Source organism: Pinus tabuliformis, chromosome 3_2 (genome assembly GCF_031772625.1).
Source record: "Pinus tabuliformis cultivar Carrire ecotype Pingquan chromosome 3_2, CPIR1, whole genome shotgun sequence".
Classification (NCBI taxonomy): Eukaryota; Viridiplantae; Streptophyta; class Pinopsida; order Pinales; family Pinaceae; genus Pinus; species Pinus tabuliformis.
The window spans coordinates 179,272,112-179,297,005 of record NC_142302.1 but is presented as its reverse complement, the minus strand read 5'-3'; positions in this window follow the sequence as shown (position 1 = coordinate 179,297,005).

Here is a 24,894-nt window from a genome sequence, read left to right as displayed (position 1 = left end):
GTCTGTATGAATAGATAGAGCAAACATTTCCATCTATTTTGCCCAAAATGACTATCAACACCTGAACCTTCATCTTTAGAAACTGAGACTAACCACGCAGGGCTGCCTAACAAGGGACACAGATGAGAAAAGCCAACCATCCAGGGTTGCTTGACAGAAGACACAAATGAAAGAGGGCCTGGAGGACCTCATAACTACGACAGAGAGAGAAAAAAGGAGAAAAAACCAAGAAAACATGAAGCCATTACAACTCCAAAATCACATAATCTTTGCTGGTTGCACTTGGGCCGGCTATTGCAGTCTTGATATCGGGCTTCGAAATCCTTTTAGGAATGGGGCGCTTCACCATGTTGGTGTCAGTTTCCTCCATTGGGACGTCTACAGCAATATTAGTTCCCTGCCGGATGGATAACATGAGGAGATTGATGAGGGCTCCCAACTTGTGCGAGAGGATTCTAACTTCCTGAGTCAACACACTGATGTTGAACTCCATAGCATATAACTTTGTTGAATTCTTAGTTGAAGCGAGCGAAGTGGCCTGGTGCACTTTCTTGATTTCTTCTGCCTGCATGCTGAGCGCTTTGGCCAGCATGGTCTTCATACGCCACATTTCACTTTGAGTTCTAACGAATTGCATGGCTCTGGTTGTCGTTGTGCCTGGGTCCAATATCTAGTCCATTTCCATCTCTAGAGCCTGAATGTCCACTTGTTCTTCTTCCTTGATGACCGCAGCTTCAAGCTCTTCAAATTTCCATTTTTCTTTCTTAGAGATCCGAGTCTCGTAAGCCTCACAGGCCTTTTTCAGGTCCCGATTAGCAGACGCATTACGACTGCCCTCTTGGGCCATAGTGTTATTGCAGGTGTTGGCATGGGTAGAGGAGACAGTGAACTTCCTAACAGCACTAAGATTGTCAAGAATCGAGCAAGGAGAATGTGATGTCTTGATTTCTTGGTTGATTACCTTAGTTATAGTTGAAGGTCGAATGTTCTGGATTGAGATCTCCCACTTAGCCTTCTGAGATCCGTTGTTCCTGACATAATAACTCTCATTTAGATTTCCCAGTTCCTTCTCATAATGTTGATCCAAGGCCATTACTCTGCCACGCTTGAGGCTGCTGGTTGAAAGCCAAGTGTCCTCACCTGCTTCTTGCTGACTGTGCCGATCATACTTTTTGTTGGTTGTCCTCCCCGTCTGATATACTTTGTCCTTATGGATGATTTTCCACCCTACCCCAGGTACTCCATAGGCCTGTCACCCATTGTACCTCCGTTTGGAGTTAAGTATATTGTTAATTTGCATAAGTTACTAATGAGCCGTATCCTACAACCTGTCTTTCACTCTCGATTCTCCTTTAAGATCTTGCCTCGAGATGAGAGTGCACTGATTCCTAAGCTCGTCTTCTATGACGTCTTTCCAACAAGTGTCAATGATCTCCATCAGATGATCGACCACGTGGTTGGCAAGGCTGTCCGCTAAGACATTTGCTTTCTGCCTAACTACCTATGGAACAATGTTGCTGAGGGAGGAGAGATGTTTCACAATGAGCGTTGTAACCATGGCTAATCTCCAGTGCTTCGTAAATTTCTCCGGCTGTGTCCCATTTTGCATTCTCCTAGCCCCAATGATGGCCAAGAGGGAATCTCCTTCCACTATTACAGAGCCTTTACCCAGACGGATGAGGATTTGCAACCCTTATTCCAGGGCTGCGAATTCTGCTTCATTGTTGGTGGCCTCCCCAAGCGCTTTGCATAAAATGTGAAGGATTTCACCTTTGTCATTACGGATGATGCCTCCAAGCCCTACAAGACCAGGGTTACCCCTGGAGGCCCCGTCGAAATTTAATTTGTAGAACCCCGGGGTGGGGGGCAGCCAAGAGGAAGGAACAGGAGCTGGTCGAGGGTGGATTGCTTGAGCCTTGTGACTCATCAGACCATTCATGCCAAACAACAGCAGGATGCAAGAATCATTGGGTGTGAGTGTTTTGTCCTGCTCCGCTTTGCAAATGGTAAGGGTGGTCGCTTTTAAACTGTGCATAATGACTGTTTTGATGGTTTCAAGCTGCTTGGCTTCTTTTTGAAAAATTTGTATGTTCCTCTTTCCAAATGTTCCAAACTATAAAACTGGGGCAAAGCATCCAAAGGGTGTTAACCATATTACAACTAGAATACTTTGTGTGTCGATTTACAATGAAGTCTTGAATAGAATTTTTGTGTCTGTTTGTTTGCTTGAATATTCCCTTAATCCATTCCCACGGATTATTGGTCCAGTCACAGTCATTAAGGAGATGGTTCATCGTTTCCTCATCCTTTTCACAGAGGGGGCATCTAGAAGGCCCAATAAAACCTTTTTTCACTAAATTCTCCTAGGTAAGGATTTTCCGATGCATGAGAAGCCAAAGAAAAGACTTTATCTTTAGCCAGAGTGCATTGTCCCAGACATTTGGGTACCAAGCTACTTTGTCTTCGAGGTCCTGGTGCTCGAGATACATTCTGGCCTCCTTGAGGTTGAAAGTTCCCCCGTCGAGTTTACCCCACCTGAGTTGGTCCTCCTCATGAGTGGACCAGATCATTCTCTTATTCAAAGCAGAGTTTAAGGTGCTTAGGAGGTCTATCATGTTGTCCTCCAGGGGGAGAGGCTCTAAGTTCCATTTCCTCCAGTGCTAGTTCTCGTTGCTGCCAGACCAATATTGATGGACTTTTATCTTTCCTGTTGCCTGAAACCATCTCTGTAGGCAAGATAATTGGGGTTTTCTAGTTTAGGTAATTGTTTCCATGCATCCTCCCATAATAAATCATTGTTGCCATTGCGAATTTCCCAAAAGCAGTGGTCCTGAATGAGGTGGCTATTAGCTCTGCCCAAGTTCCAAATAGGGGAACCTTCAGGGGCATCTGTGATTCTGATCAGATCCTCAGTTTTCCAAGTTTCAACATATTTGGCCTTCCACGGTTTTGCCCAAGGTGTATATGGTTCCTTGATCCAACGCCACCAAAGCTTGACTCTATAAGCTTTGTTGATAGTGTCTGGGTCTTGCATCCCTAAGCCCCCCAGGTTTTTGGGTTTGCATAATTTAGTCTAGGCTACAAGTGCCCATTTATGTTTATCTGCTTTTCCCGACCAAAGAAAGGATCTTTGAATATTCCTAATTTTATGTATAACCATTTTTGGAGCTGGGAGGATAAAAAGCATATAGAGAGGAATGGCTTGCAAAACCGCCTTAGTCATTACAAGTCTTCCTGCAAAATTCAAAATTATGTTGGTCTAGTAATTTCCCCTATCCTCTAGCCTAGAGAGCAAATGCTCCCAGTGGAGTTTCTGCCAAGGCTTTCCAGTGAGAGGAATGCCAAGATATTTAGATGGGAGGTTGCGTCTTTTGAAACCAAGGATATTAGTGAGGTGCTTTTGGACCGCCAAGTGCATATGGAAGAAAAAAACAGAGGATTTATCCAAGTTAAGATCCATACCAGATGCTTGGCTGAACAAGTTCAAAATGGCTTTGAAACCTTGGGCTTCCTTAACTGAAGGGGTACCATGCAGCATGGTATCATCCACGAATTGCTGATGAGTAGTTGCAGGAGAGTGATTCAGGGGCTGAAGACCTTTGATGATATTCCTATCCTTAGCCTATTTAATGATGCGACTCAGTCCTTCCATTAAGATAAAAAAAAGGAAAGGGGAGATAGGATCACCCTGATGAATGCCTCTGGAAGGGAAGAAGAGGTCCGAAGGGGCACCATTGACCAAAATAGAGAAGCTGGGAGATTTGACCATGGCCAAAATCCAGCTGATCCAACGTTAGGAAAAACCAAAATCTTTCAACATAGCTTCAAGATAATTCTAACTAACCTTATCATATGCTTTTGAGAGGTCCAGTTGAATGATCATTCCAGCCTTTTTCTGAGACTGAAGGGTGTGGATCATTTCCTGTGCCAATAAAACATTGTCCATGATTTGCCTACCTTCCACATAACCCGACTGCTCTTCTGAGATGATCAAAGGGAGAATAGGCTTTAACCTGTTGGCCATGACTTTGGAGATGATCTTGTACAGCACATTGCAGAGAGCTATAGGTCAAAATTTAGAAGGCGTGCAGGCAGCCTCTTCCTTGGGGATGAGGGAAATAAAAATGGAGGTTATGGATTTGAGTATGGAGAAGGACCTTCTAGAGTCCTCGACTACCACCCACATGTCCTGCTTTTTAATGTCCCAGCAAGCTTTGAAGAAGTCAATGGTGAACCCATCTGGTCCCGGGACCTTGCCATTGGCCATGTCTTTGACTGCCGCTTCTACCTCCAGAAGGGTGACCGGGCAGTCTAAGGACCTATTTTGTTCCTCTATGATTACCTTGGGAATAGAGTTAATGACTGTATTGATAGCCTCTTGTTTGTTGATGTTCGGTTCTGTAGCAATAAGACTGAAGTGGTTCCTGAGGATGGAGGCAATCTCCTAATGAGATTGAAAGGAGGTCCCCTGTTCATCCTTGAGCTTGGTTATTTTATTAGTGCATTTGTAATCCATGGCTGACCGATGGAAAAATTTGGTGTTTTTCTCCTCGTCGTTCAGCCATTGAATACGAGATTTTTGTCTCCATAAAGTCTCTTCCTGATTACATCTCTCATTCCATTTTTGCAGGAGGTTACGCTCCGTGTTAATGGAGTTCCGAGATATGTCCCCCTTGATCCAGTTGTTATGTATTAGATTCATCTGATTCTTCAGGGCTTTCTTGTCCTCAAATATATTACCAAATACCTATTGGTTCCAAGTTCATAGCTTTGCCTTTAGATGCTTCAATCTAGCTTGGAGCCGAAACATTTTGGTACCTCTAGCGTCCAAATGCTCGTTCCACCATAGTTGGATGTTGGTGGTGAAAGTCGGATCACTGAGCCAGAATTTTTCAAAGCAAAAAGGTTTGTTTTTTGGAGTTCCAAGGATGGTTTCTTGTAAAGAGATGGGCCAATGATCCGATCCTCCAGATGGAATAATATCAGATTCCACTGTGACTCCCTCAAGGAGAATGGTGTCCGAGATCAGAAATTGATCAAGCCTAGAGGCGATGAGCCTGTCCCCTACTCTCTTATTATTCCAAGTGAAAATTCCATTTTTGGGTTGGATGTCCACCAGGTTAGCCGTTCTTATGAAAGAAATGAAGGCCTCTGCATCTCTATTTAGGGTTCAAAGGCCACCCTTCATTTCCCTTAGAGAGGTAATCATGTTGAAATCACCACCATAGATGGCCTTAGCATTAGAGTGTCTTTGTTGCATCTTGGATAGGTTGTCCAATAGTTGTAGCTTATCCTCCAACCTTTGGGGGCTGTAAACATTAGTGAATAAGTATATGCTAGCTTCTCCCAGGATTTGCATTTCAAGGGAAATGAAAGATCTGGAGGCCTCGGCGTTAAGGAGGAGTAGGGAGTGGGGGTTCCAGAAGATGGCTAAGCCCCCTTCTAGACCATTACCTTCTACCTCCAAGTGCTCCATTCTCTTTCCCAGGCTTCTGCCTATCCCTTCCAGCTTTAGCCTAGAGCATTTGGTTTCCTGCAGGAAAACAATGTCCGGATTTTCCTGTGTGACTTTCTTTTTCAATAATCTTTGTTTGGTTTGGCTGTTGAGCCCTCTTGCATTCCATGAGAGTATCTTCATAGTTAAACAATAATTATGAGGAGAGAGGGAAAGCCTCAAGGGCTTTCATCTTGCCCGAGTTGATGAGCATTTGGCCAAGCTCATGGAGCACTTCATTGTTTGTTCTTCTACCCCGTTTCTTTCTGTGTCTTGCAGTAGAATGAGTTTGATGTAGGTTTTGTGCCTTGATTCCCAGTCCCTTTGTTGTGCCCAGACCCATTTTCTGCCCACTCAGGGCTATATCCTACCTTGATAGAAAGAGGATGTTGACTCTGTCAATCTCTTCCTCTGGAATTTGCTCCACTCCTTTGTGTTTCAATTGCTAAACTATAGTATTAAGGTCCATTCATTCTTGTTCTAAAGTGTCATTTAGGTCCTGATCCTCTGTGCCCCCTTCACTTAATGTCATTTCTCATCCCCTTTTGCATCTTTCCTCAATCCTAGATCTCAAAGAAAATCATCAATCGAGATTGGAGTTGGCATCTGGGTGTTCTGATTGTTCATTTCCGGGATTTCCTGCTCAGATGTCGGTGTTTAGGTATCCTCATCCACCCTAGTTTCCTCTCCAAGTACTTTAAAGGAATTCATAGAATTTTTGTTGGTGTTTCCTGTCTTCGGTTGGTTCCTTCTGTTGGTCCGGTGTTTACCTGTGGGTCAGACGAAACCATCCTAATTTTTACTTGGGAGATCCTTAGCCTTCTCTATGGGCTTGTGCATGGGACATTCCCGGATCAGATGGCCATGTTCATGGCATTTTCTGCATCTGAAGGGTATTTGTGCGTAGTCTATGGCTTGGAAAGAGATTCATCTCTATATTTCAACCATAGACCTTCATGGAGAGCACTTGAAACGTCCATTTCAACACAGATTCTAGCACAAGATGTGTACCTTTTTTGGAGGGTTGCTTCAGATGCTTGAATGAAGGTGCCCAGTTTATTGTCGATTTGTTCCAAAACTGCCAGTCTCCAGTAATCGATAGGGAGGGAAAACAAGTGAATCCAAACAGGAACATGCTTGAATGTTTCCTATTCTGGTGCAAAATTTGGTTTCCAGGGTCTCATGTAGAGGCCTGCCGAGGCATAGAAGTAAGGGCCTCCATCAAAGATGCGGTCTCTGTCTTCAAGGTTTGCAAAGACCACCGTAAAAAATCATTTGGCCCCCAAGTGGAGTTTAACATCTCCTTTCGACTTCCAAGTTTGCTTGATCCATTGGCATAAGGCTTTTTCTGTGGACCAAAAGCCCATGAACTTGTAGATCACTGCATGAATAGCCATATGATCCCTATAGGCTTGCCGTTCGGGGTCGGTGATGATAACCCTCAGGCTTTCTGTAGTTTTTGGCTTGCAACGCCCGTGGTTTCTTTGTTGTTTGACTTCCATGGCCAGTCCTTCTGGATCTAGGCCTTTTAAAGGGGAGGTTTCAGCAACCTCTGCTTCTTTGGTATTCTTTCCCACTCCTTGAGTGGGATCTGGTTTGTCTTTTCCTTCCAGAATTTTGATGCCTTTTGTCTGGTTTGGAAACTGGGTTTCCTTAGTGTTGCCATCTAGTTTTGTCTTCTTGCTGAGTTCATTTTTCCCTATGGTGTCTGAACTCATGATCTACACTCCTTCCAAAGGCCTTTTACTTTTGTCCATCATTATTTGTTTGTAGGAAGGGGCCCCATTGGCCCCTGCTTGCTTCATTCGTTGGGCTAGGGAAATCCCCCGCTGCCTTAGATCAGTGAAAAGGGAACTGCCCCCTACCAGAGTGGATAACAGTGAACAGATTGCAATCCAAAACCCTAGGTCAGAGAGTTGCAGAGCTCTCCCTTCCAATGGTCATCTCTTCTTATGTTTTTATTAACAATATAAATGTTACCATTTAATTATTACATTTAAAAAGCTAATCAATTGTCATGAATTTTTATAATAGACATATTTGCCTTATTCACATTAACAATATTAATATTACTCTCTCACTAACAATATAACTGTTACTATTTTATTATTACATTAACATGGTAGTGGATTATCATAAATATTTATAACATACATCAGAATTAGTTATAATATTATTTACATATTTTACTCATAGTTTTTTTGAAATGATAATATAATTGAAAGAAAAAAAATCCCAGTGGGATAGTTCACTTGGTCAAGTTCTTGTTGCTAAGTACCTTGTCTATGAGGAGGTCATATCCTAGACACCACTAGTGGGGTCATTTCTTGCTAGCTTGGCCTGCTCGTATATCCCTTTAGCTTGACCTACCTAGATTTTCCAGTGAATTTTCAGGTGGATGTAGCTGCCACTCAGTGTGGGTGAACCAAGTTTAAAAATAATATTGAAAAAATATTAATATTACTCTTCCACTAACAAAATAAGTGTTATTATTTTATTATTACATTATCATGGTAGTGGATTATCATAAATATTTATAATAACCATATTGAAGCAATCATGATACTATTTGCATATTCTCATAAAATAATTATTAATTATTTATAATGATAATATATTTGAAAATTTTAATAATATTATATTTATAATTAAAATATGGAATTATTAGTAACAATTATTTCACTATGAGTGTTAGATATATATTAGTCTAACTTATAGACGAAATAGACTTTTTTATTGCAATCACACAAAACGATTTCAAGAAATAATGTCTTTTTTTGTTGTTTAAGTTGCATATTTGCATGCATAAATGGGCTAGCACCTTGAAAAACCCCATGGGACATTCAAATTCTATAGATTAAACAACTTAATTAGAAGTTTTTAAAAATCTTTGAGGGGTGTTGGTTAAAATTAACCAAGAATGTCGTGAAAAAGTTCATTTCCTCTATAAGTTACACTCCAATATTAAGGTATCATTTTTAAAAATTAATTTTTTGATTTTGTATATCAATTACTTTTATTTAAGGGAGGATTTTTTAACTAAGAAGGAAAAAAAATTGTGTTCAAATTTTGATTTGTTTAAACTCATTTTTTTGACTTCATATATGGATTCAACACCCTCAAAAACCCATGGGGAAATTTGATTATGAAGAGTTCACTTGTCAAACTTTTAATAAACTCTAAAAATTTCTAAAAAGTGGCACTTAAAGACTACTCCTTATTTAGGTGGTTATTACACTTATGTTGGCATTATGATGCATGTGTTGTACTTGATGGAAATCCTCTTGTAGCAAAACAACTCTCTTGAATATGGCAACTAGATGAATCTACAAAAGAGATATCAGATGTGACGGAATGCATGACAGTTGTGCTTACAGATGTGATAAAATGTAGGGCAGTTTCAAGGAATCAGTTTAGAAGGCAACTCACTCAGATGTGTTGAAAATGCAACAAGATGATGGAGCTTAGTGAAAAGAAGTCGCCTTCACTAAGTGGGCCTGCAGGCTATTTTTGGTGCAAAGTATATTTTTAGACTATGTCTATTTTTAGGCATATGTGTTGAGAATGCAACAAGAAGATGGAGCTTAGTGGAAAGAAGTCACCTTCACTAAGTGGACCCGCAGGCTATTTTTGGCACAAAGTCTATTTTTAGACTATGTCTATTTTTAGACATATGGATCATGGTCTATGAGTTGCAGGATGCTATTTGTGGATGATTGGTCATGTTGGTAAAAATAGATGGACTTCTATTTTTAGACATATGGGCGGTTTCTATTTTTAGACTACCAGGCTAAAAATAGAACAGTCGAATATTATTAGCTCATAATAATATTTGGACTATAAACATTATCTTATCCTCTTGGAGCACTCAGTTTGAGCTACAGATGTGGCACATGCAGCTATCAGAAGGAAATACGCTTTTCTTGTGGGTCAGTTGAGCTATTGCATGGTGGACTTCAGTTAGAACTCATGTGGTTGAGTTTTGGTGGAGTTGATTGTGGAGTTGATGGAGTTGTGTTCAGTTTGACTTGGTTAAACTAGTTGTATTTAGTCTAACTGCAAATACACTAGTGATGAGTGATGTGAATTAATTGTTAAATTAATTCACTAATTATTAACTCATAAATCAACTAAATAATACATCAATTAACTCAGTGCATGGACAGTTGAATGGAGACAAGTGTTAGAGGTTGAGATTGCTATTAGTTGTGACTATAGTTGTGCATGAGATCTTGCACAATCAGTGGGATTGAGTAATGCCAATGAGGATTGCGTGGTTCAGCCAAGGAAATACGAGTTTGCTTCAGCTATTCATCATTATTCTCCTGCACGATTGCACAGTGGAGGCATGCAAACAGTGGAGGAGATTTGAGGCATCAGATCTGAGCTAGTTTGTGTGTAACAGGTGGAGATAGTACTAAGTACTTGTGAGGAGTATTGTACTATGTATTGTTACATGTTCTCAATCAATATAATATACAGATAGTGTGGGGTTTTCAGCTGTATGCTTTCCCCGGGTTACATACTGTGTTATTGTGTGCATGCGATTGATGTTTCATTGATTTTATTGCTGCTAAATTGATTATCAACATAGAGGAGGTTATGTATTATGCATGTATTCCGCAATAGTGTATAATCGGGATAATCTCTGTGAATAAGTGTCATATTATTCAAAATTTCTACATGGTATCAGAGCTGTTGATAATCAGATCTATTATTCAGAAAGTGTTTACATTTTATTTCTTCAGACAGAGTCTGTAATCGGGCCAGGTAGCCTTTGGATTCATCCTTCCATTGGAAGGTGAGATATCTGGTAAAATCCAATACAGTCAATCTCTATACGAGAAATACTTTGTTCTCATGAATTTTAGATCAGAGGCGGTTGAGTTTTGAGCTGGTAGAATTCGAATTTGCATTAGTGTTTTCTTGGTGTCAACGTTGCAATGTCTTTCAATGGATTGCGATTGGAGTATGCTCTTGAGGGCAGCTCAAACTATATTGCATGGAAGGACAGGATGGAGGTGGTGTTAGATGATAATGGGCTAAAGGAGTTCATAGAGGCTGAGGTCCCAAAGCCTATTGATACTGTGCAGGTTGATTCTTGGCAAAAGAAGACAGCAAAGTGTCGAAGGATTCTGTTGGAGGGCGTGAAGGATCACGTTGTGTCCAGCCTGCATGGAAAGGCTTCTCCATACTTGATGTGGAAAGCGTTGACAGATCTATTCCAAAGCAAGAGTAACCAGAGGAAGTTGGCGCTCAAGGATAAACTCAGAAACATTAAGTGCGAGAAGGGAGACAGTATGCCCAAGTATCTCACAAAGTTCACTCAGTGCAGGGATGAGTTGGGAAGTGTGGGGGTGACTGTCGATGACGAGGACTTGGTGAGCTTGGCTCTCCTTGGTCTTCCGAAGAGTTGGCATTCCTATCAGGACTCTGTCAATGGTCGGGAGAAATTTCCAGGATGGGAGAGACTTTGGTCAGATCTTGTGCAGGAGGAGATCAGGCGGAATACCAGGGACGTATCTTCATCAAAGGCAACTGATGAAGAAAATTGTGCTTTGGCTGCCAAAGAAAAGAAGGGGAAGAACAAGAAAGCTTCTCATTCCAGTGCGAAAGGCAAGAAGCAGGACATGTACAAGGTGAAGTGCTTTCACTGTCACCAGCATGGACACTATGCCACTAATTGTCTGCAGAAGAAGAAAAATAAGCAAGCTGCTGGCTCTGTAGTAGGAGAGGCCTTAGCCTCATAGTTTGAGCTTGATTTTTCATTGATCGCATGCTTGGTATCAAGTGTGGTGGGATCAGTATGGTTCTTGGACAGTGGTGCGTCTTTTCACATGACAGGAGATCGAGATTTGTTTTCTGATCTGGAGGAGAAAGATCTTGGTGTGCACATCGAGATGGGAGATGGTGGTAGATACGGTGCGACTAGTATCTGTACCATTTACTTTGAGAGGGAGTCTGGTAAACCCTTTGTATTGAAGGAAGTGATGCATTTTCCAGGATTGAAGAAGAATCTTATCTCTGTGGTGATGTTAGAAGACAAGGGATATGATGTTGTTTTCAGCAAGGGAAAGGCTTTCCTGCGCAGTAAGACAACTGGAGAAACCTGGAAGATAGGGGTTCGAATCAAGAACCTTTATCAGTTGCATGTAGATGGTTGCACAGCAATGGCATGCAAGGCAGAAGGATTGGTGAGCCGGGATGATGGCGAGATGTGGCACAGGAGATTGCGTCACCTTCACCATGGAGCCTTGAAGATACTGCAGCATATTACTACAGGGCTTCCTAAAGGCACTCTTGCGCAGTCAGATCAGTGCAAGGGGTGTACTTTGGGAAAATTTGTGAAAGCCACCTTTCACCAGAAGGATAGTCACGCCATGACAATCCTTGAGAGAATTCACAGAGACGTGTGTGGACCTTTCTCAATAGCTTCGACAACAAAGCACAGGTATTATGTGATCTTTGTTGATGATTTCTCTAGAAAGTGTTGGATCTTCTTCATGCAGAAGAAGAGCGAGACATACTCAAAGTTCCGTGAGTTCAAAGCACTGGTCGAGAAGGAGTCGGGGAAGAAGGTGAAGGCTCTTAGGAGCGATAATGGTGGTGAATACATCTCTGGCAATTTCAAGGACTTCTGCAGCACAGAAGGGATTCGAAGAGAGCTCATAGCTCCCCATAACCCACAAGAGAACGGGGTTGCTGAGCGAAAGAACAGAACGATCATGGGTACTGCATGGGCGATGTTGCATGATTAAGGCCTACCCCTTCACTTGTGGGTGGAAGCATGAAATACTACAGTATATGTGCAGAACCATTTTCCTCACAAGATACTTGGCATGAGTATACCCGAGGAGGCTTATTCTGGTAAGAGGCCTGATATTTATCATTTGAGGATTTTTGTTCTAACATTTACATGCATGTGACGAAGGATGCCAGGAAGAAGCTGGAGCCGACCGCAGAGGTTGGGATATTTGTGGGGTACACTGATACACCCCACAACTATCGTGTGTATTTACCAGACAGTGGCAAGACTGTTGTGCGACGGGATATAAAATTTCAGGAGGAGAAACCCATGAAGTGTTCGCTTGAGAGGGAGCCACACTTACATGCAGATGAGGAGCTATTAGTTCCTAAGGATGAGCTTCAGGACGTGGATCAGCCACAGGACGAAGTTCATGGAGTGGAAGAGACCACTCATGCAACGCCAACCATCAGAGGGCGAAAGCGCTTGACAGAAGCTGAGTGACTGGCTCAAGAAGCAGAGAAGGTTGTAGGACCACCTATAGCTCAACGTAGATAGAGACAGTCACCCGATTAGTACACTGGATACATGGCTCTTGTGAGCAAATGTGTTGTGACTGAGCCATCCTCTTTTGAGGAAGCTGTGGAGGATCCCGCATGGATAGATGCCATGGTGGAAGAGTATGATTCGATTATCAAAAACAGTGCATGGGAGATTGTCCCAAGACTGGAAGGGAAATCAGTGGTGGGTTTGAGATGGATCTACAAAGTTAAGCAGGCAGCTGACGGGAGTGTGGAGAAGTACAAGGCAAGATTTGTTGCCCGAGGTTTTTCACAGATAGAGGGGATCGATTATGAGGAGACCTTTGCACCTGTCGCAAGGTATTCTTCCATATGGACGATTCTTGCTCTCTCAGCGCAGATGGGGTGGCACATTCATCAGATGGGTGTGAAGACTATGTTCCTCAACGGAGTCATTGAGGAGGAGGTGTACATAGAGCAGCCCGAAGGTTTCGAGATCTTCAGCAGCGAGTTGCATGTGTGCAGGCTCAAGAGAGCGTTGTATGGGTTGAAACAAGCACCACGTGCCTGGTACACATGGATAGACAATTATTTCACCGGACTTGGATTCTCCAAGAGTGAGGCGGATCCTAACCTATACCAAATTGTGGTGAAGGGTAAGTTGCTTATCATTGTACTTTATGTAGATGATTTGATTCTAACAGGTGATGAGATGTTGATACTTTCATGCAAGGATGATCTTGCTAAGGAGTTTGAGATGAAGGACTTGGGCCTCCTTCATTAGTTCCTGGGATTGGAAATCTGGCAATGCAGTGATGGACTATTTGTTTCTCAAGGTAAGTATGCTTGGGAGATACTGCAGAAGTTCAACATGCATGGCTGCAAGCCTGTTGATACTCCTCTTCCTGGAGGTTGGAGGAAGGAGGATGCTACTTCAGCAGAAGTAGTGGATGCCACTGTTTATCGACAGTTGGTGGGGTCGCTTATGTATCTGTTCAATACACGACCCGATATATGCTATGTTGGTAACCAGCTTTCACAAGCTATGGTTAAGCCAACCAAGCTCTTTTGGAAGGCAGGCAAGCATGTATTGTGTTATCTCATAGGCACATCGGGATATGGATTGTGGTACAGACAGGAGGATGAGGTGAAGCTATGTGGCTTCACAGATGCAGATTGGGCAGGGAGCCCAATGGACAGAAAGAGCACATCTGAAGGGGTCTTCAGTATCGGGTCGACAGTAGTTTCTTGGTACAGCAGGAAGCAGAGATCCGTGGCACTCAGTTCAGCAGAGGCCGAGTATATGGCGGCAAGTTTGGCTGCATGTGAGGCTATATGGATGAGGAAGATCCTGGTCAGGTTGTTCAGTTCATACTTGGAGCCTACTGTGATTTACTGTGATAACCAGAGTTACATTAAACTCTCGGCTAATCCAGTATTTCATGATAGATCTAAGCACATTGACATCAGGTACCATCATATCATAGATTGTGTGCAGCAGAGAATCATGTTACTTTCATGCATTCCAACGGAGGATCGAGATGATGATATCTTAACGAAGGCGCTCACCAGGAGCAAATTCGAATACCACCGAGGTAGGATAGGGGTTGCTGATAATCCATATCTTGTTGAGAGGGAGTGTTGATAATGCAACAAGATGATGGAGCTTAGTGGAAAGAAGTCGCCTTCACTAAGTGGGCCCGCAGGCTATTTTTGGCGCAAAGTCTATTTTTAGACTATGTCTATTTTTAGACATATGGATCATGGTCTATGAGTTGCAGGATGCTATTTGTGGATGATTGGTCATGTTGGTAAAAATAGATGGACTTCTATTTTTAGACATATGGGCGGTTTCTATTTTTAGACTGTCAGGCTAAAAATAGAACAGTCAAATATTATTAGCTCATAATAATATTTGGACTATAAACATTATCTTATCCTCTTGGAGCACTTCAATTTGAGCTACAGATATGGCACATGCAGCTGTCAGAAGGAAATACACTTTTCTTGTGGGTCATTTGAGCTATTGCATGGTGGACTTCAGTTAGAACTCATGTGGTTGAGTTTTGGTGGAGTTGATTGTGGAGTTGATGGAGTTGTGTTCAGTTCGACTTGGTTAAACTAGTTGTATTTAGTCTAACTGCAAATACACTAGTGATGAGTGATGTGAATTAATTGTTAAATTAATTCACTAATTATTAACTCATAAAGCAACTAAAGAATACATCAGTTAACTTAGTGCATGGACAGTTCAGTGGAGACAGGTGTTAGAGGTTGAGATTGCTATTAGTTGTGACTATAGTTGTGAATGAGATCTTGCACAATCAGTGGGATTGAGTAATGCCAATGAGGATTGCATGGTTCAGCCAAGAAAATACGAGTTTTCTTCAGCCATTCATCATTATTCTCTTGCAAGATTGCGCAGTGGAGGCAGGCAAACAATGGAGGAGATTTGAGGCATCAGATCTGAGCTAGTTTTTGTGTAACAGGTGGAGATAGTACTGAGTACTTGTGAGTATTGTACTATGTATTGTTACATGTTCTCAATCAATATAATATATAGATAGTGTGGGGTTTTCAGCTGTATGCTTTCCCCGGGTTACATACTGTGTTAATGTGTGCATGCGATTGATGTTTCATTGATTTTAATGTTGCTAAATTGATGATCAACATAGAGGAGGTTATGTATTATGCATGTATTCCGCAATAGTGTATAATCGAGATAATCTCTGTGAATAAGTGTCATATTATTCAAAATTTCTATAGGATCATGGTCTATGAGTTGCAAGATGCTATTTGTGGATGATTGGTCATGTTGGTAAAAATAGATGGACTTCTATTTTTAGACATATGGGCGGAGTCTATTTTTAGACTGCCATTCTAAATATAGAACAATCAAATATTATTAGCTCTTAATAATATTTGGACTGTAAACATTATCTTATCCTCTTGGAGCACTTCAGTTCAAGCTACGGATGTGGCACCTGCAACTGCTAGAAGGAAATAGGCTTTTCTTATGGGTTAGTTGAGCTATTGCATGATGGACTTGAGTTAGAACTCAAGTGGTTGAGTTTGGTGGAGTTGATTGAGGAGTTGACGGAGTTGTGTTCAGTTTGACTTAGTTGAACTAGTTGTATTTAGTCTAACTGCAAATACACTAGTGATGAGTGCTGTGAATTAATTGTTAATTAATTCACTAATTATTAACTCATAAAGCAACTAAAGAATACATCAGTTAACTCAGTGCATGGACAGTTCAGTGGAGACAAGTGTTAGAGGTGAGTGAAAGGGCAAGACAGCTATCAGTTGTGACTATAGTTGTCCATGAGATTTGCACAATCAATGGATTGAGTATTACCAATGAGGATTGTGTGGTTCAGCCAAGGGAAATACTAGTTTGGATCAGCCATTCTCATCTATTCTCATGCAAGATTGTGCAGTGGAGGCAGGCAAGCAGCGGAGGAGATTTGAACCTGTGATTGATTCAGATCTGAGCTAGTTTGTGTGTAACAAGTGGAGATAGTACTGAGTACTTGTGAGGAGTATTGTACTATGTATTGTTACATGTTCCCTATCATTATAATATACAAATAGTTGGGGGTTTTCAGCTGTATGCTTTCCCCGGTTACATACTGTGTTGATATGTGTTATTGATGTGTTTCAATGTGCGCATGCGAATGTTTTAATTCTGCAAAATTGATGATCAACGTAGAGGAGGTTATGTATTATGCATGCATTCCGCAATAGTGTATAATTGGGATAAGCTCTGTGAATAAGTGTCATATTATTCAAAATTTCTACATGGTATCGGAGCAGAGTTGATCATCAGATCTATTATTCAGAAAGTGTTTACATTTTATTTCTTCAGGCAGAGTCTGTAATTAGGCCAGGTAGCCTCTGGATTCATCCTTCCTTTGGAAGGTGAGATATCTGGTAAAAGCCCATACAGTCAATCTCTGTACGATAAATACTTTGTTCTCACGAATTTTAGATCAGAAGCGGTTGAGTTTTGAGCTGGTGGAATTCGAATTTGCAGTAGTTTTTTCTTGGTGTCAAAGTTGAAATGTCTTTCAATGGATTGCGATTGGAGTATGCTCTTGAGGGCAACTCGAATTATATTGTATGGAAAGACAGGATGGAGGCGGTGTTAGATGACAATGGGTTGAAGGATTTCATAGAGGCTGAGGTCCCAAGGCTTACTGATGTTGCTCACGTTGAGGTTTGGCAAAAGAAGACAACAAAGTATCGAAGGATTCTATTGGAGGGCGTGAAGGATCACATTGTGTCCAGCCTGCATGGAAAGGCTTCTCCATACTTGATGTGGAAAGCGTTGAAATATTTATTCCAAAGCAAGAGCGACCGGAGGAAGTTGGCACTCAAGGATAAAATTAGAAACATTAAGTGTGAGAATGGAGACAATATGCCCAAGTATCTCACGAAGTTCACTCAGTGCAGGGATGAGCTGGGAAGTGTGGGGGTGACTGTCGATGATGAGGACTTGGTGAGTTTGGCTCTCCTTGGTCTTCCGAAGAGTTGGCATTCCTATTGGGACTCTATCAATGGTCGGGAGAAATTTCCAGGATGGGAGAGACTTTGGTCAGATCTTGTGCAGGAGGAGATCAGGCGAAATACCAGGGACGGATCTTCATCAAAGGCACTTGATAAAGAAAATTTCGCTTTGGCTACCAAAGAAAAGAAGGGGAAGGAGAAGGGTTCTCCTTCCGAATCCAATTCTTCCAATGATGGGAAGAAGGTGACAAGTCGAAAGTGCGATGCTTTCATTGTCATGAGGCGGGCCATTATGCTACTAATTGCCCAAAGAAGAAATCCAAGAAGGGATCCGAGGAAGGATCTGAAGGTGAGGCACTTGCTTCACAGTTCGAGTTGGATTTCACACTCTTCGCATGCATGGTTTCATCCATGGTGGGAAGTGGTTGGTTTCTTGACAGTGGAGCTTCTTTCCACATGACCAGTGACAAGAGTTTGTTCAGTACTTTGGAGGAGAAAGATCTCCAGATACTCATAGCGATGGGTAATGATGAGAAGTATAGTGTCTCAAGTGTAGGCACAGTTATTTTTCAAAGGGAGCATGGATCTCGCCTTACCTTGACTGATTTCAAGTATGTACCAGGACTGAAGAGAAACTTGGTGTCGATCGCAATGCTGGAAGACAAAGGCTGTGATGTAGTCTTCAGTAAGGGAAAGGTTTTCCTTAGACACATCATCACTAGACAGGTGAAGCAGATTGGTTCACGGGTCAAGAACCTGTACGCTCTTGAGGTTCAAGATGCATGCAAAGCCTTGAGCAGCGAGGCAATTGATGGAGACCTGGTGGTTGAGAGGGAGCGTATATTACCTCTCAACATGTAGAGCCAGAAGAAGTCTCAGACGATTGTGGAGGAGCCACGATTGGTGCAACAGCTTCAGGAGGTTGTGGAGCAGCCACAACAAGGGAAGCTGAGAGGAGGTCAAGTAGAGACATCTACTCATGCAGAGACCTCCAGTAGGGGGAAACTTCGAACCAGGTGGGCTGAGGGATCACATGCAGCCATACCTCCAAAGAGGAGGTGGGGCAATATAGAGTGATCGTCCCAAGGAGGAGGGGCAAGATCCTTGAGGTACCCAACCTCTTGGATGAGAGCTTCCTACGGGATCCCCAATGTGGAGTAGTAGGAACTGACTGATTGGGTAGAGATAGATGCGGATGGAGTGGAAGAGAGAGCGACAGTGTAGGGAATCCCAAGACAGCGCATAGCTAGCAGGCTGCAACAATGCGAGAGGCACAAGTGTTTTGCATAGTGCTAGGTGGCACAGAGAGGTGTGCAATGGTGCGAGATGCATGGAGATGTTGCAGTAGCGCAGATGTCAGAGAGGGAGCACTTGTTAGCAGCAGGTAGAGCTTCAACATCAGAGTATGTTCCTAGCCCAACAGAGTGGTCAGTTGGGAGTGTTTTTGTTCCAAGTGTTGTTGGAGTAAGTGGACCGGGCAAATGTGTTGCATGCAGAACATTCCAGAGTTGCAAGATAGGGGTTGCAGATAATCCATATCTTGTTGAGAGGGATTGTTGAAAATGCAACAAGATGATGGAGCTTAGTGAAAGGAAGTCACCTTCACTAAGTGGGCCCGTAGGCTATTTTTGGCACAAAGTCTATTTTTAGACATATGGATCATGGTCTATGAGTTGCAGGATGCTATTTGTGGATGATTGGTCATGTTGGTAAAAATAGATTGACTTCTATTTTTAGACATATGGGCGGAGTCTATTTTTAGACTGCTAGTCTAAATATAGAACAGTCGAATATTATTAGCTCTTAATAATATTTGGACTATAAACATTATCTTATCCTCTTGGAGCACTTCAGTTTGAGCTACGGATGTGGCACATGCAACTGCCAGAAGGAAATACGCTTTTCTTATGGGTTAGTTGAGCTATTACATGATGGACTTCAGTTAGAACTCAAGTGGTTGAGTTTGGGGGAGTTGATTGAGGAGTTGATGGAGTTGTGTTCAGTTTGACTTAGTTGAACTAGTTGTATTTAGTCTAACTACAATTACACTAGTGATGAGTGATGTGAATTAATTGTTAATTAATTCACTAATTATTAACTCATAAAGCAACTAAAGAATACATCAGTTAACTCAGTGCATGGACAGTTCAGTGGAGACAATTGTTAGAGGTGAGTGAAAGGGAAAGACAGCTGTCAGTTGTGAATATAGTTGTGCATGAGATTTGCACAATCAATGGATTGAGTACTACCAATGAGGATTGTGTGGTTCAGCCAAGGGAAATATGAGTTTGGATCAGCCATTCTCATCTATTCTCATGCAGGATTGCGCACTGGAGGCAGGCAAGCAGCGGAGGAGATTTGAACCTGTGATTAATTCAGATCTGAGCTAGTTTTTGTGTAACGGGTGGAGATAGTACTGAGTACCTGTTGTGCTTTACAACAACCCCCCATTTCTTATCATTATTTCTTTTGAAAAACTACCATATGAAATGGGTCCCTTTTAGTTTTGATTGGTATCAATATTCTATTGTTCAAAAAGGTCCGAAAACCAAAAGAAAAACATTATGAAAACCTTTTTGATAAACCCATTTTGATCATAATAATCAATCTTTTATCATTGCGATAAAGCGATCGCAAGATCGCATATCGCAATGACATAAGGAGCATAAGTTAATGGCCCATTGGTTTTCGCCGATGCGATATCGCTATCGGCTATCGGCAATGTTCTATGCATGTTCTTAAAGCGCCCCAGGCCATTCACCCCGATGCGATGCGATTTCGCTATCGGCGATCGGCGATATGCTATCCATATGTTTATAGAGCGCCCATACTCCCGATGCGATGCGATATCGCTATCGGCGATCGGGGATTTCAAAAAGTGTCAACATAAGGAGTTAAGTTTCCCCGACGCCCGATTGCGATAAAGCCAAAAGCACAGATTTCAAAAAAGTCGTTAAGACAGAGGGATATTACGATCAATTCATATTAAAAGCTCGATCTGTCGAACAGTGATTTACCTGCGCTTAACCGCCAAAACATCCAAGGCACGCTTAAACGAATCATTCGGCCGATTAATGATATGATGGGCATTTAAAGGATTGGCAGGTTTAAACGGCCATTTAATGTAATAATAAGTCCTGAAATCTTCCCATAGATTGTATTCGCGGCCATTTTAAAAGCTAATTCCTCATCACGCATTGATCAATTTATCTTTCTCATATTGGGTTTTCATTGCCAATTCTCTGTGTTACGTTCATTTTCACTTCTGTGCAGAATTCATCCAAAGAAGAAAATTCAATCAGGATGGGGAAGAAATCTAAGAAAACCACAGTCGCTTCCATTGCGCCAGCCACAGGACAAGCTGTCGCTGATCCAACAAACAAAAAGAAAGGATTGATATCTGATACTACATGTTCTGGTCTCGGCAGAACTACTTGGCAAAGTACCTACAATCTGATTGAAGTCGAAGAACCCAAAGTGACGACAGTACAAGCTTCTGCAGATTCAACTCGGAAATCTGATGGTACTTTAAAAGACCTGGCTGACTCTTTCCTTCATCGGATAGCAGCTCGGGAGCAAATTCTCCCATATGGGCAATTGAGGAAATCCCGATCATGGACAGAACCTTCTGCACCAGAGACGGGAGAATTTTCGGGTCATTCAAGGCTGATGATTTAAGGCAAATGTATCATTTGCCTGAGCCAGAGAAGAAGTATAACAAGGCATTTTTGGAGAAATTCCGAAAAGAGAATGAAGTGGAATCCGAGCCCATCCGGGATTGGAGACAAAATCCAGCAAAACACAAACATGAGTCTTCCGGTAAGTACTCGGTTGATTCCCTATGTTCTCCTTATTGTTATGCTGGAATAATGATGTGTAGATTGTGGGGGTTGCACGACTCTTCTAATTTCACTATAGAAATGGTTCCCTTGATGGAAGCGGCATGCAACAGTGAAATAATGGATTGGGCCACTATTCTCTCAGATAAACTAGCTACAGCTGTTCTTGAGTTTAGGAATAAGACCCGCATTACTGAAAGGCTAATTCCCCCATTCTATTACAGTGCCTATATTTTAGATACCTTGTGTTTTAATTCTGAATTTCCTGTGCTCGGCTGGAGGTGGACGCCACAAGACCCCATGCCTATTCACATATACCATCAGAAATTATGGAAATCCTCTTATAAGCACCATTTATACCAAGTCTGCAATGGCTTTATGTTGCCTATTCATTATTCTATTTTTGATAAACCTGCTCCCAAGATTTCCTACCAAGCTGGCATTGATTTAACATCAATAGGGAGATGGTTCGGGGAGGAAAAGTTCACTTATATAAGAGTTTTCGGAAGCCAAGCCGAACCTCACGTCCTTCCTTTGTACATACCTGATAAACTGCTGGCGAGGGAAATAGCTTACCAGATTATTGCTGAGAGTGTTACACAGACTCTCAAGAAAAATAAGAAGCAGGGCTGGCCCTCTTTTCCTTTGAGATGCGGTGTCTATACCTTGCATGATCTCAAACATGCAGAGAAAGAAGCTACAAATATGAAATCATTAACTCTAGCAACTCTCCCTAATAGGCAATTTGACCCTAACAAAGTCACTTATAATGCACTCGAACAGGCCAAATTGTCAAAATTTGATCATAAAGAAGATATGTTTGATGACCTGTTCTCCTCAGCTGAGTCAATAATGCAGGTTAAGGCATTTGCCAGAATGAAATATCAAGATGAAGGGTTGGTTGAATTTAACAGACTTAGAGAACAGAGGTTGCAAACTCTGCCTCTAGATCTATTAGCAACAACCCCAACAACATCGACAAGCGAGCCTGAACGGCAACAGTCAAAGGAGCCTCCAGTTACAATAATAGAACCAGAAAAGCCACAGGAGGAAACTCAGACTAAAGAGCAGGAGAAAGTGCAGGAGGAGACCCAGATGAAAGAGCAGAAATAGACCAACATTGAAGTAAATGTGGATACTCATATTGACCCCAAATTGCTCCACGAATGGCAGCAATTTGATTCTATTATTAGTGGTCTGGAATGTTCAAAAGACACTGAAACTTCAAAAGCAGCAGACACACAGGAAACCACTTCACAACAAGTTCAAAGTGGAACTAGCGGCCCACCCATTTCAAAAGAAGTAGAGATAATACCAAAGGACCCCTCCGATCAAATCATTTTGCAGGTAGAAGAGATTCCTCCCTTGGATGTCTTCTATAGCCCAAGGCATAAAGCTGTAATAAAACGACAAAGGAAAAGAAGAAGGACTGATCACCCTTCCCTTTTCCCAGAACAGACGGTCACTGGCAATGTGGTTTGGAAGGAGGAATTTGACCCCTCTAATGACCTGACAAAATTTTCACAGTATGCTGGAGCCTATTCGGCAGCAACAATTGATAAGGCATCGGAGGTGAGACCAGGAAATTTTCTTATTACAGGCATAGTTGACTGAAGCAAAGCAGAAAGCGGAGCAGGCAGAGCAGCAATTGTTGACACAACAGCAATTAAACAATCAACTAACTCAACAATTGCAGGCAGAAAAACAAAGGATTGACCACAATGCAATCCAAAAGCAAAAAGAATTGTTAGAAGCCTTGGCGCAATTGAAGGCAGTGAATGAGAAAATGTTGAAATCAAAAGATGAGCAAATCGCTCAACTATCAGCACAGCTTGAAAAGACAAAGGGCGTTCCACAAGTAGCTGAATTCATAGTAGAAGCACTACAGATAAACACTGCATTGATAGCCCAAATTAAACTTCTATGTCAACAAATCGCCCAGGCAGAGCCACTATGTGAATTAATGGCATCCATAAGTAATAAAGTAGATAAGGCTAGGACTGAATTGGATCAAGCTAAAGAAACGATCGCTGCATTTCTCAACTGGCAAGATACTGATCAAGGACAAGCGGCGAATTTACCAAGAATTTTAGAGTCACATAAAGATATACTCTTTACAGAATGGCAGTCCCAGTTAATGAAAGCAGAGAGGGCAGTTTCAAGATGCAAATCAACTTCAAGCAATTTAGTTGAATTAGTCAATAACACTCTCTACTTATCAAACATGATTTCCCAATGCACACCAGGAAAATTGACAACGATGAAAACATTGGAGCAATCATGTTATCCAGATCTAGAGGAAAAGGGGAGATTAATTGCTGGAATTAACAGTTTAACCTGGGACACCTATTGGTTCTTCTTGGTAAAACCACACACACAGAGAGCCACCCTCAAGTGCCTTACGGATGCAATCAGGTATATTATCCCCAATATTCAGGATGCCACCTATGCCGCCCAGCTCAGCTCTCGCCTCAACAGACCACCCGAAGTGGAGCCGATGCTTGCGATAAGTCAGCTCAGATTTAAAGGCAAATAGCCTACTTGATGATTCATGCCGCCGATTGCCAAATTGCTGAAGAAAATAGGATCAAAATCAATTGATACCAATTAAGTAGGATTTCAGTTTCGTAGATAGTTAGATTAATTAAGTATTTATAGACCCTTTCATTGTTTTGGAAAGGGTCGTAAAGTTTTGTACTTGACTTAAAGACTGAAGTTGCACTATTGTGCTTCAGCCATATTCTTTTATGAAACTGGACCAGTTATTCTAATTTTGACAAGGAAGCTTTTATGCAATTGTGCACTACTGTCTTTGTTTGAAAGTATTTCTGCGTTGAAGGAAGAATCTCAAGTAGCGATTGATATTGGGAGTGTCTAGCAGCTCATATGGTACTATTATCTATGTCTGAATTCATTCTTTTCATATGAATTGTTATTTGATTACATTTGCTATTATCGCATATATGTATGTGTTTTAACAGCATTTCTTTATTCTTTCCACTATTGGATGTTTATGGGATGCCTTTCCTTTGATCATATATGTATCGATGATATATAAAGTGTAGCAATATTGCGCAGATCCCTTTGTTTAACTATTTAAGCAAAGTAATTCTTGAATGAATAAAAGTCCATATTTATTGAATAGAGTCATCTACATGCCTGTTTATAAATATAGATCATCAAGCGCTACACTTTAAGAGTACAATAGTTCCCGGGATTAGTAGTAGTTCTTTTATTTCACCAATAGATCAAGTTATTCACCTATCATTAGATTAGTCAACCAATCATTCATTCCGTTTATCCATTTCTGGGAAACTGGTCCCATTATCCCCAGTCGGAGCCACCATTCCAAACGGAAAAGGAGCTGTACTAAGGTCCGGACCGGGTGGTTATCCCCCAATGTTGATACAACGATTTTCGGAGCATCAACAGTACCTGTGAGGAGTATTATACTATGTATTGTTACATGTTTTATATCATCATAATATACAGATAGTTGGGGCTTTTCAGCTGTATGCTTTCCCCAGTTACATACTGTGTTGATATGTGTTATTGATGTGTTTCAATGTGTGCATGCGAATGTTTTAATTTCGCAAAATTGATGATCAATGGAGAGGAGGTTATGTATTATGCATGCATTCCGCAATAGTGTATAATCAGGATAATCTCTGTGAATAAGTGTCATATTATTCAAAATTTCTACAAGATGAAAGATCACAGTACAACATGACAACAGCAAAGAATTACAGTTCAGACTACAAAGGATGAAGGAAGAGAGGTATACAC